A 12,705-nucleotide genomic window follows, 5' to 3' on the forward strand; every position below is an offset into this window, starting at 1 on the left:
AAGTGGCCACTGCACTCAGAAGAAGGCACTGGTCCATCCTCCCTGTAGTGTATACCGATGCAGTTTATCATTCGAGCGATGATGGGTATCTAGAGACTAGAATAATCTGGAAAAGGCCGGGAGATACGGGAAGATTTCAATTAGATTACATCATGGTCAGACAGAGATTCCGAAATCAGATACTGGATTGTAAGGCGTATAGTGATGAAGAGTACGCTGAAGTTCAAGACATTAGTCAGGCAGAATCAATACTCAAAGAAGTGGGATACGAAGTACTAAGGAATGACGAGATACGTTTGAAGTTCTCTAACGCTATAGAAACAGCAATAAGGAATATCGCAGTAGGCAGTACAGCTGAAGAGGAACGGACATCTCTAAAAAGAGCCATCACAGAGGTTGGGAAGGAAAACATAGGTACAAAGAAGGTAGCTGCGAAGAAACCATGGGTAACAGAAGAAATACTTCAGTTGATTGATGAAAGGAGGAAGTACAAACATGTTCCGGGAAAATCAGGAATACAGAAATACATGTCGCTGAGGAATGAAATAAATAGGAAACAAAGAAAGCTTCATCATAGGTTTAAGAGTAGTCGAATCATAGCTGATAAGGAAAAGCTGAACGAAGCGAAAAAGAGCGTAAAGAGAGCAATGAGAGAAGCATTCAACGAATTCGAACATAAAACATTGGCAAGCAATCTAAACAAGAACCCTAAAAAGTTTTGGTCATATGTAAAATCGGTAAGCGGATCTAAATCCCCTATTCAGTCACTCGTTGACCACGATGGCACCGAAACAGAGGACGACCGAAGAAAGGCAGAAATACTGAATTCAGTGTTCCGAAACTGTTTCACTGCGGAAAATCGTAACACGGTCCCTGACTTCAGCCGTCGCACGGACGCCAAAATGGAAAATATTGAAATAAACGATATCGGAATTGAAAAACAACTGCTATCACTTAGTAGCGGAAAAGCATCCGGACCAGACGAGATACCCTTAAGATTCTACAGTGATTATGGTAAAGAACTTGTCCCCTTTCTATCAGCAATTTATCGTAGATCGCTGGAAGAACGTAAAGTACCTAGCGACTGGAAGAAAGCGCAGGTCGTTCCCATTTTCAAGAAGGGTCATAAATCAGATGCGAATAATTATAGGCCTATTTCGCTTACGTCAATCTGTTGTAGAATAATGGAACATGTTTTGTGTTCTCGTATTATGACGTTCTTAGATAATACAAATCTCCTTCATCATAACCAACATGGATTCCGCAAACAGAGATCATGTGAAACTCAGCTCGCCCTATTTGCCCAAGAAATTCACAGTGCCGTAGACACTGGCGAGCAGATTGATGCCGTATTCCTGGACTTCAGGAAGGCATTTGATACGGTTCCGCACTTACGTTTAGTGAAAGAAATACGAGCTTACGGAATATCGGACCAGGTTTGTGATTGGATTCAGGATTTCCTAGAAGAAAGAACACAACATGTAATTCTTAACGGTTCAAAATCTGCAGAAGTAGAGGTAATTTCGGGAGTACCGCAGGGAAGCGTGATAGGACCTTTATTGTTTACAATATACATAAATGACTTAGTTGACAACATCGGTAGCTCCGTGAGGCTATTTGCAGATGACACGGTTGTCTACAAGAAAGTAGCAACATCAGAAGACTCGTATGTACTCCAGGAGGACCTGCAGAGGATTAATGCATGGTGCGACAGCTGGCAGCTTTCCCTAAACGTAGATAAATGTAATATAATGCGCATACATAGGGGCAGAAATCCATTCCAGTACGATTACGCCATAGGTGGTAAATCATTGGAAGCGGTAACGACCGTAAAATACTTAGGAGTTACTATCCGGAGCGATCTGAAGTGGAATGATCACATAAAACAAATAGTGGGAAAAGCAGGCGCCAGGTTGAGATTCATAGGAAGATTTCTAAGAAAATGTGACTCATCGACGAAAGAAGTAGCTTACAAAACGCTTGTTCGTCCGATTCTTGAGTATTGCTCATCAGTATGGGAACCTTACCAGGTTGGATTAATAGAAGAGATAGACATGATCCAGCGAAAAGCAGCGCGATTCGTCATGGGGACATTTAGTCAGCGCGAGAGCGTTACGGAGATGCTGAACAAGCTCCAGTGGCGGACACTTCAAGAAAGGCGTTACGCAATATGGAGAGGTTTATTATCGAAATTACGAGAGAGCACATTCCGGGAAGAGATGGGCAACATATTACTACCGCCCACATATATCTCGCGTAATGATCACAACGAAAAGATCCGAGAAATTAGAGCAAATACGGAGACTTACAAGCAGTCGTTCTTCCCACGCACAATTCGTGAATGGAACAGGGAAGGGGGGATCAGATAGTGGTGCAATAAGTACCCTCCGCCACACACCGTAAGGTGGCTCGCGGAGTATAGATGTAGATGTAGATAGATAGGAAGTGCAGGGAAGCTAAGACGAAATGGCTGCAGGAAAAATGTGAAGACATCGAAAAAGATATGATTGTCGGAAGGACAGACTCAGCGTACAGGAAAGTCAAAACAACCTTTGGTGACATTAAAAGCAACGGTGGTAACATTAAGAGTGCAACGGGAATTCCACTGTTAAATGCAGAGGAGAGAGCAGATAGGGGATCCAGTATTAGAATCGGAATCTAAAAGAGCTTTGGAGGACTTACGGTCAAGTAAGGCAGATGGGATAGATAACGTTCCATCAGAATTTCTAAAATCATTGGGGGAAGTGGCAACAAAACGATTATTCACGTTGGTGTGCAGAATATATGAATCTGGCGATATAACATCTGACTTTCGGAAAAGCAACATTCACACAATTCCGAAGACGGCAAGAGCTGACAAGTGCAAGAATTATCGCACAATCAGCTAAACAGCTCATGCATCGAAGCTGCTAACAAGAATAATATACAGAAGAATGGATTAGAAAATTGAGAATGCGCTAGGTGACGATCAGTTTGGCTTTAGGAAAAGTAAAGGGACGAGAGAGGTGTAATTCTGACGTTACGGATAATAATGGAAGCAAGGCTAAAGAAAAATCAAGACACTTTCATAGGATTTGTCGACCTGGAGAAAGCGTTCCACAATATAAAATGGTGCAAGCTGTTCGAGATTCTGAAAAAAGTAGGGGTAAGCTATAGGGAGAGACTGTTCATTTGCAATATGTACAACAACCAAGAAGGAATAATAAGAGTGGACGATCAAGAACGAAGGGCTCGTATTAAGAAGGGTGTAAGACAAGGCTGTAGCCTTTCGCCCCTACTCTTCAATCTGTACATCGAAGAAGCAATGATGGAAATAAAAAAAAGGTTTACGAGTGGAATTAAAATACAAGGTGAAAGGATATCAAAGATACGATTCGCTGATGGCATTGCTATCCTGAGTGAAAGTGAAGAAGAATTAAATGATCTGCTGAACGGAATGAACAGTCTAATGAGTACACAGTATGGTTTGAGAGTAAATCGGAGAAAGACGAAGGTAATGAGAAGTAGTAGAAATGAGAACAGCGAGAAACTTAACATCAGGATTGATGGTCACGAAGTCAATGAAGTTAAGGAATTCTGCTACCTAGGCAGTAAAATAACCAATGACGGACGGAGCAAGGAGGACATCAAAAGCAGACTCGCTATGGCAAAAAAGACATTTCTGGCCAAGAGAAGTCTGCTAATATCAAATACCGGCCTTAATTTGAGGAAGAAATTTCTGAGGATGTACGTCTGGAGTACAGCATTGTATGGTAGTGAAACATGGACTGTGGGAAAACCGGAACAGAAGAGAATCGAAGCATTTAAGATGTGGTGCTATAGACGAATGTTGAAAATTAGGTGGACTGATAAGGTAAGCAATGAGGAGGTTCTACGCAGAATCGGAGAGGAAAGGAATATGTGGAAAACACTGATAAGGAGAAGGGACAGGATGATAGGACATCTGCTAAGACATGAGGGAATGACTTCCATTTTACTAGAGGGAGCTGTAGAGGGCAAAAACTGTAGAGGAAGACAGAGATTGGAATACGTCAAGCAAATAATTGAGGACGTAGGTTGCAAGCGCAGGTCATTCCCGTTATTATAGTCATCGGACAGGTGTACATAGTAATAGTTCCGCATATATATATATATATATATATATATATATATATATATATATATATATATCGTCGTAAGCCTAAAAAAAGTGCTATGGGGTGTTTAAACATGAATGTGTACACCCAATACTACAATTTTTAAAGACTGACAACATAATTTATATTACGAAATGACGACAGTGCATTGTTTGCATTGTTTATCGTTTGATCATCTGATGATGATCAGGCGACTGGAAATGGTTGTATCAGTGACGTATTTTACCAGCAGCTCAGGAAGGTGTAAGGTTTGGAGGTCAGAACAACAACTGTGTAAGCTGTAAACATTTTTGGTTTAATGATGCAATCTTGTCACAGAAATACACGCATTTACCCAGTTTACAAGGAGACAGTCTTACGACAATTGTCGAACGGACGCATCTCGCCGTCAGAAAGTGAAATAATCCTAAACACAACAATCGTAATTTATAACTAGGAGTTTCTTTACAAAAGTATTCTTATGGCTACATCATGATGTTGGCCAGTACTACGATAAATCATCCGATTACGGTTCAAAGTTCGGTACTATTTAGGATGACAAGTTATGGAAGACGGTTAGTTTTGTGACAAGTTGAGCAAAAGATAACCCAAGGTCGATCGAGTTTACAGCGGACGCAAGCTGGTGAACCAACAAGTTTACGGCCGGTCAGTGTGGCCGAGCTGTTCTAGGCGCTTCAGTCTGGAACCGCGCGACACCTACGGTCGCCGGTTCGAATCCTGCCTCGGGCATGGTTGTGTGTGATGTCCTTAGGTTAGTTAGGTTTAAGAAGTTCTAAGTTCTAGGGGACTGATGACCTCAGAAGTCAAGTCCCATTGTGCTCAGAGCCATTTGAGCCAACAAGTTTACGCCTCTGCTCGCGGTAGTTACCTTAGCTGTGATGAGCTGTTGTCTGCGTGGCTGCTCTCATCCTCTGAAATTCCTATAGAAACAAATTAAGCCTTAGCTGATTTTTCCAGCAGAAACTCTCCCTATGTTTCTTGTTATGCAAGAAAACATGTACTCATCCCTAGTCTTGGAGCATGACAATATGCATGCTCATGGCTGGAGTAGCATTCATATTAAAATGCCCTTTCAGTCCTCGCAAGAATAATTAACTAACTGGTTTATTCGTTTCTCCCCAGTTGGAGCCCAACGACGCTTCAGCCAATATGTAGCTGAATGTCAGCCACAGTAAACGCAGTGTCCACACGAATTTCTCCTCTGCGTCGTACAGAGCGTTATGCGCCCCGTCCTGCGCTTGACGACAGTTCAGAGGAAAGTCCACCAAAATTTCGCTTGTCTTACTCGTAGCCGAACTGTCTCCCCACCTGGGTTCTTTCGTTCTTCACGTCACGGCTTATTTCGATCAATAGGAGCGTTCCACTTATTTTGTGGAAACTCTTTCTGCCAATCGCAAGGGCTCTACAATTAAACTATGTCGAAATCGCGGCACACAAAACGTTTCCTCTCGCTGCTTGTTTCACCTTCTGCTCACTGACAAGCATTATATAGGAGCAGCGTGTTAATACTGTCGATTGAGTGTCATCCCTTTTGCATTACATACTTATAGGCAAATTTGCTCATTACTGCTGAAGTAAGTTAGGTGTCAAATTCACCTTCCCGTTACGATGTATAAAACTCTTATGTAAGGTGCGAAATTGACTTTCATTTATTCTGCCACCTTACAACGGTAAATCGACATTTTTCAAAGGTCTACATTTATTGCAAAGCTGTGGAACATTTTGTATGGTCATTCACAAGGGCTGATCAACAAAGACTAAGTTCGATTTCTTCCCGCAGCTTTCTTCATAGTTCCCTGTCCGTATCGCCAGTAGTTGAAAAGAGCGGGTTTTCGGGTATTATATCCATAAGCGGCAGCGCCCTATTTTGTAGATGCTCTTTTCGTTTCACATTCCAAACAGTGGAGGTGAGGCGCAAGGAGCAGTAGGGTGCAATGAAGTTCCACGTTCATTTAAACCAGAGGTGTACAACCTCTTAGCTTAATTGGGCCACATTGAAAAGGATGAATATTTCGGCCTTCACGTAGTGTACGTAACACCATAGCGGTAGCAACCGCTTAGCCAAAACAAAAAGGGAAGAGAGCGATAGATCAGAGCTAAATATTTAAGACATGTAAGTACTTTAGAATTTATTAAATTATGATTCTTTATGCTGAAACGGTAAGATGGGATTAATTTGAGATTCTAAATATGAGATTTCATTACATTCATAACTTTATATCAATGGAATTTCATATATTTTATCTGATGGTGATAGATGTTCACTTTTCGGGACACATCGATAATTCCTTTTGGCTGCATACGGCTCACGGGCTGGAAGGTGTATTAAACCATACGGCCACTGAAACTTAACAAAATCTTGTAGAATTCATGCAGCGAAGATTCACTACCTCGGGAAACAGTGTTTAGGTCGCTCAAGGACTACAACGAAGGCCGACTCGCTTGTTCAAAGTAGGTGGGCTTGGCGTTTCGGCTTCTGCTGTGACAGGTCAATATCAACACGGCTGCTGCGATTGTCCGTGAGGATGGGCAGATAACATGACGTTACCTCAGTGAAGTGTTGAGAATCTCATATGGCAGTGTCTTCACGATTATGCATGATCATCTCCATATGAACTCTGCTGGTTACCATTGGGTGACACATCTGTTGACTCCCGAACAGAAGGCTGTGCAGTTGGAAACAATCCGTGAGGTGCTGCTTCTCTTCGTTGACGGAGGGAATGCGTTCCTGGATTCGACGAGCCATGGTTGCATCATTATGATCCTGAAGGAAAACTATCCATTACAGTGACGAAATCGCCGGGTTCCCCAATAATAAGAAAGTTGAAAGTTGTTCTTCTGCAGCGAAAGTGATGGTGCAGGTATCCCTGACACTACCGTTACAGCAGCATACTACTGACTGACTACTGACTGAATTGAGGAAGCACATTGCAAGGAAACGACCAGAACTTTCTCGGTCATGATAAAATGCGAAGCCTTACTTCGCAGATCAAGTCACGAAGTCCCTCGCTCGATTCAGCGATACCTGTTTACTGCATCCGCTTTATAGCTGCGATCTTGCACCCTGTGAATATTTTATTCCCATTACTAAACTCAAAGCTTTGAGGCATTTATTTGAGAATTCTCAAACAGTTTTCAAGAACAGTGAGGCGATTCTCAATGACCTGTCAAAAAATGGCCTGCATCATGTGTTCAGCGACTGGAAGAGATGTCATAAGAAGTGCATTCAAGTAGGAGCTGAGCACTTTGAAAAATATCACGTTAACATTGAAATGGAGTAAGAAACATCTCTAAAAAAAATGTGTCTCAGTTTTTGTTGATCAGCCCTCATATTATGACGTTTTTGTGGAACGGAAATCTCCTCTACTGAATTTCTAATTGTCAACAAGGCCAAGCCAGCATAACAATGAGACACATGCCAGTATGTACTCTTTTGCAAGAGTAATCGGTAAAAAAACTGGTCCATTTATTACGATATTAAGTATTTCCAAGTCCACCATCAGTACGGTGATGGAGGTTTTTTTTGGGGGGGGGGGGGGGGGATGGAGATGTTCATACCAATCAGTCAGGTGCACAGTACTGGTTAATCTACTGGAAACTATCAAAGTCTGTTAGTAAACAAATTTCCTCTGGAGGAAGACCATATGGCAAAGGACTGGAGTTCACTATCAACTTTCGAGCATGCATATAAATCTACACTTGCAGCCACTTGAGTAGCAGAGTCAGTTTCGCGACTTTCATAAAATGCTTCCTGAAGCACTGGTAACTGTCTCGCTACCCGCGAAACCTGTACTAGGTATCTTACTCATAGGCCCTCCTGACACTGTTTTACCCGCACTGCCGTGAGTTAAGCACTAATGTGTGAGATATCAGATATAGCAGCTGCATCTGCATCAGAGCCTCCAAATTGTGAATCCACTGCATGCTCTGCTGTGAGCCTTTCCCAGCAGTTCATGAAAAGGTCACCTCCATGACATCAGTCTTATAATCTAAAAGCAACATTCGCGAATGTCGTTATTTTTCATCTGACTTTCAAAGCAACCAAATAAATAGTAAATAATATGCCTATTACATACACGTACGTGCATGAACTGTTTCTATCATGCTGCACATTTTCAGTAGCCCTCCTACATGTGCACTGTAGATGGAAATAATTTATATTAACTCAGCTGCTAATAATTCCATATAATTTACCAAACAATTTCACCTGCAATGTTTAGTCTTCTTTAGAAGCAGCATTTCACAGCATATATCAGTAAAACTGGAAGTAACTAGGAAATGAATATATGACAATACGTTTTCTTCCATGTACGACTAGGATGATAGCTACAAAAGTTTACAGACGACTTTTGTATTGATTTTATACGTTGTAATGTTACGTAAATTGAAGGTGGAGGAGGAGGAGAGAGGAAAGGAAGGGGAAGTTAGCTGCATCGGGACTTCATGCGCAATCAGCGGCGTCGAGTGAAAAAGTGTGCCTTGCCGGGACTCGAGCACGAGATCTCCTGCTAACGAGGCAGTTGCGTTAATCACTGCACCAATCGGACACAGTCTTTATCGCAACTGCGTGGACTGCCCCGGTACGCCCCTCGGTCAACCCACATTCCCTCCTAGTGCCACCTATCTGCACTCCCCATCCAAGTCCTTCACGCTCGCTGCTTTCAGATTTCCGCAGGAAGTAGAATGTAACTGTGCAGGAAGTCGAATGTAACTGAAGGTAGTGGATTCATTGACCACCGAACTGAATGTCTGAAAGAACAAATACCACACATTCACATGCTTTATAATATTGTATACGTCACTGTAAATTACACATTCCGTTGTTTATATCAGAAAAATCAGAAGAGGAAAATCCGTATGCGAGAAATGATAGCCAAACATCCTGAGAAAACGCCATCCTCATCGGGAATTTGATGATCTAATACGCCATCTACACAGAATTTGGCATAATATCCCTCAGGAGAACGTCTAACTAGACTATCAATCAACGGCAAGCCGAATAACGGCTTACATGAGAATGAGTGGAAGACCAAAGTGTTATGAACTTGCTTAATTTGCAAATCTTTTGCTTTTGAATAAGTCATACAGTCATTTGTTTGTCCGCATATGTACATAACATCTACTGATTTACGACCCATTTGGATAATTCTTTCGTGGTGCGTCGTTTCCTTACTTCTATTTATTTATTTATTTCCTTCTGCTCCTTAAAGTCACTTTGAATAATTGCACATTTTACCGTCAGTTTCGTCGTAACATCTTGCTTTGGAAATACCGTGATTATCATGTCCACATGAAGATTTTTATGAGTCACAGGCAGCTATATTAGTGAAGGGTATCAATGATAAGATTCGCCGATGACATTTCTATCCTCAGTGAAAGTGAAGAAAAATTACAGGTTCTCCTGAGTGGTATGAACATTCCAGTTACTACGGAATACAGACTGGGAGTAAATTAAAGAAAGATAATAGTAGTGAGAAGCAAAAGAGATCAGAACAGCAAGAAACTTAACATCAGGTTTGATCATTACGAAGCAGATGAAGTTAACGAATTCTGCTAGCTAGGTAGCAAAACAACACATGACAGACGAAGCAAGGAGGACATAAAAAGCAGACTAGCTATGGCAAAGAAGGCATTCCTGACCAAGAGAAGTCTACTAGTATGAAACATAGGTCTTAATTTGGGGAAAAAATTTCTGAGAATGTACCTTTGGAGATCAGTATTGTATGGTAGTGAAACACGGACTGTAAGAGCACCGGAAGAGAAAAGAATCGAAGAATTTGAGATGTCGTGCTACAGAAGAATTTAGAAAATTATGTAGGCAGATAATGTATGGAATGAGACAGTTCTCCCCTGAATCTACGAGGAAAGGAGTATATTGAGAACACTACAAGAAGAAGTGACGGGGTGGTAGGAGATTTGTTAAGACATCACAAAATAATTTCTCTGATTCTAGAGGAAGCTGAAGAGGGTAGAAACTGTAGAGGAAGGGAGAGATTGGAATACATACAGCAAATAATTGAGGACGTAGTTCGCAAGTGCTACTCTAGAATGAAGAGCAGGGGAATTCGTGGTGGGTCACATCAAACCATTCAGAATATTGTTGACTCAAAGAAAAAAAATAAGGAAAAATAATAACCATGGGAGCAGTCGTTATCGAGAATTTGGTCCCAGGTTACCGAAAACCTAATTTCTCCACGCTTAGTCTGGCTCCGCTGGACTTTTTATATCCCTTTGGTGTGTGAGATTGGTTCTGCTCAACATGCTCATCGTTTAAAATTATTCTATGGCTATCTGCGTACGCATTTACTGCGATGTTCTCTTCGAACATACAGGCTACGGAGGCTAATTACTGATCTCGCCCTCTTATTTAGTTAGGCGTAGAATGACGTAAGGTAACTCTATGTTCACTGTGTTAAGGAAGGCACTCGATAAAGTTCCACACAATCGTTTATTGAACAAAATACGAGCTTACGGAGGACCATACGAGATTTTTGAATGAATCATGAACGTGAATGACTAGGGTGAAAGGGATGGAAAGGAAACTCGATGGGGAACAGATAGGAAGGAAATAACGACTTTCAGCCGTATGAGTTCAGACTTGTGCCGGAGTGGGACTCGAAACCGGATGCACCGCTTCTCTAGAATGGTTGCCTTAACCACCTGACTTTCTGTCACACTCAGATCCCCAACTTACCTCTTGGCGTGCCGCAACGAGCTGCGCCTATTAACTCCTTACTTGCTGCTTTCAGATTCCTGTAGGAATTCGCAGATTGGTTTTGCATCTGTCTGATTCTTTTTCATCAAACAGCCGTCGCGCACGTAGAATTACAGATACGAGTGGTGTCTGTTCTGTTGGACACATCTCAAGGCGCTGTTCCAAAAATACTTCTGTCGAATTTGTTTTGTTATGATCGAAATGTGCCGTTCAAAATTTACGAGGGTCATTCAATAACTAAGGAGACAATTTCGTCTGGAGAAAATGTGTTAATTTTTACAAAACAATACTTTTTCCACTTTTCAACATAATCCCCTTGAACGTTTATGTATTTATTATAACGGGCTACAAGCTTTTTTATTCCGGCAGCAAAGAAGTCTTTATCCTCATGTTTGAACCAATTTCCCACAAACTTTTTCACGTCCGCGTTGTCCTCGAACCTCTTCCCACGTAATGCCTCTTTCAGTGCACCAAGTGCACCAAACAAATGGAAATATCTAGGTGCTAAATTATGACTATAAGGGAATCCAGTTTTACGGGAAGAACAGATAGCAGAAAGGTGGAAGGAGTATATAGAGAGTGATGTACTTGAGCTCAATATTATGGAAATGGAAGAGGATGTAGATTAAGATGAAATGGGAGATATGTTACTGCGTGATTCGTTTGACAGAGCACTGAAAGACCTAAACCGAAACAAGGCCCCGGGAGTAGACAACATTCCATTAGAACTACTGACAGCCTTGGGAGAGCCAGCCCTGACAAAACTCTACCATCTGGTGAGCAAGATGTATGAGACAGGCGAAATACCCTCAGACTTCAAGAAGAATATAATAATTTCAATCCCAAAGAAAGCAGGTGTTGACAGATGTGAAAATTACCGAACTATCAGTTTCAGAAGCCAAGGATGCAAAATACTAACACGAATTCTTTACGGACGAACGGAAAAACTGGTAGAAGCCGATCTCGAGGAAGATCAGTTTGGATTCCGTACAAATATTGGAACACTTGGGGCGATACTGGCCCTACGACTTATCTCAGAAAATAGATTAAGGAAAGGTAAACCTACGTTACTAGCATTTGTAGACTTAGAGAAAGCGTTTGACAATATTGACTGGAATACACTCTTTCTAATTCTGAATGTGGCAGGGGTAAAATACAGGGAGCGAAAGGCTATTTACAATTTGTATTCAAACTAGATGGCAGTTATAAGAAACGAAGGGCATGGAAGGGTTGTAGCCTATCTCCAATGTTATTCAATCCGTATATTGAGCAAGGAGTAAAGGAACCAAAAGAAAAATTTGGAGTAGGAATTACAATACATGGAGAAGAAATAAAAACTTTGAGGTTCGCCGATGACATTGTAATTCTGTCAGAGACGGCAAAGGACCTGGAAGAGCAGCTGAACGGAATGGACAGTGTATTGAAAGGAGGATATAAGATGAACATCAACCAAAGCAATAAGAGGATAATGGAATGTGGTCGAATTAAATCGGGTGATGCGGAAGGTATTAGATTAGGAAATGAGACACTTAAAGTAGTAAGTAAGTTTTGCTATTTGGGGAGCAAAATAACTGATGATGGTCGAAGTAGAGAGGATATAAAATGTAGACTGGCAATGGAAAAGAAATCATTTCTGAAGAAGAGAAATTTGTTTACATCGAGTATAGATTTAAGTATCAGGAAGTCGTTTCTGAAAGTATTTGTATGAAGTGTAGCCATGTATGAAAGCGAAACATGGACGATAACCAGTTTCGACAAGAAGAGAATCGATGCTTTCTAAATGTGGTGCTACAGAAGAATGCTGAAGATTAGATGGGTAGATCACATAACTAATGAGTTGGTATTGATTAGAAT

This window comes from Schistocerca americana, chromosome 5 (genome assembly GCF_021461395.2).
Source record: "Schistocerca americana isolate TAMUIC-IGC-003095 chromosome 5, iqSchAmer2.1, whole genome shotgun sequence".
NCBI lineage: Eukaryota > Metazoa > Arthropoda > Insecta > Orthoptera > Acrididae > Schistocerca > Schistocerca americana.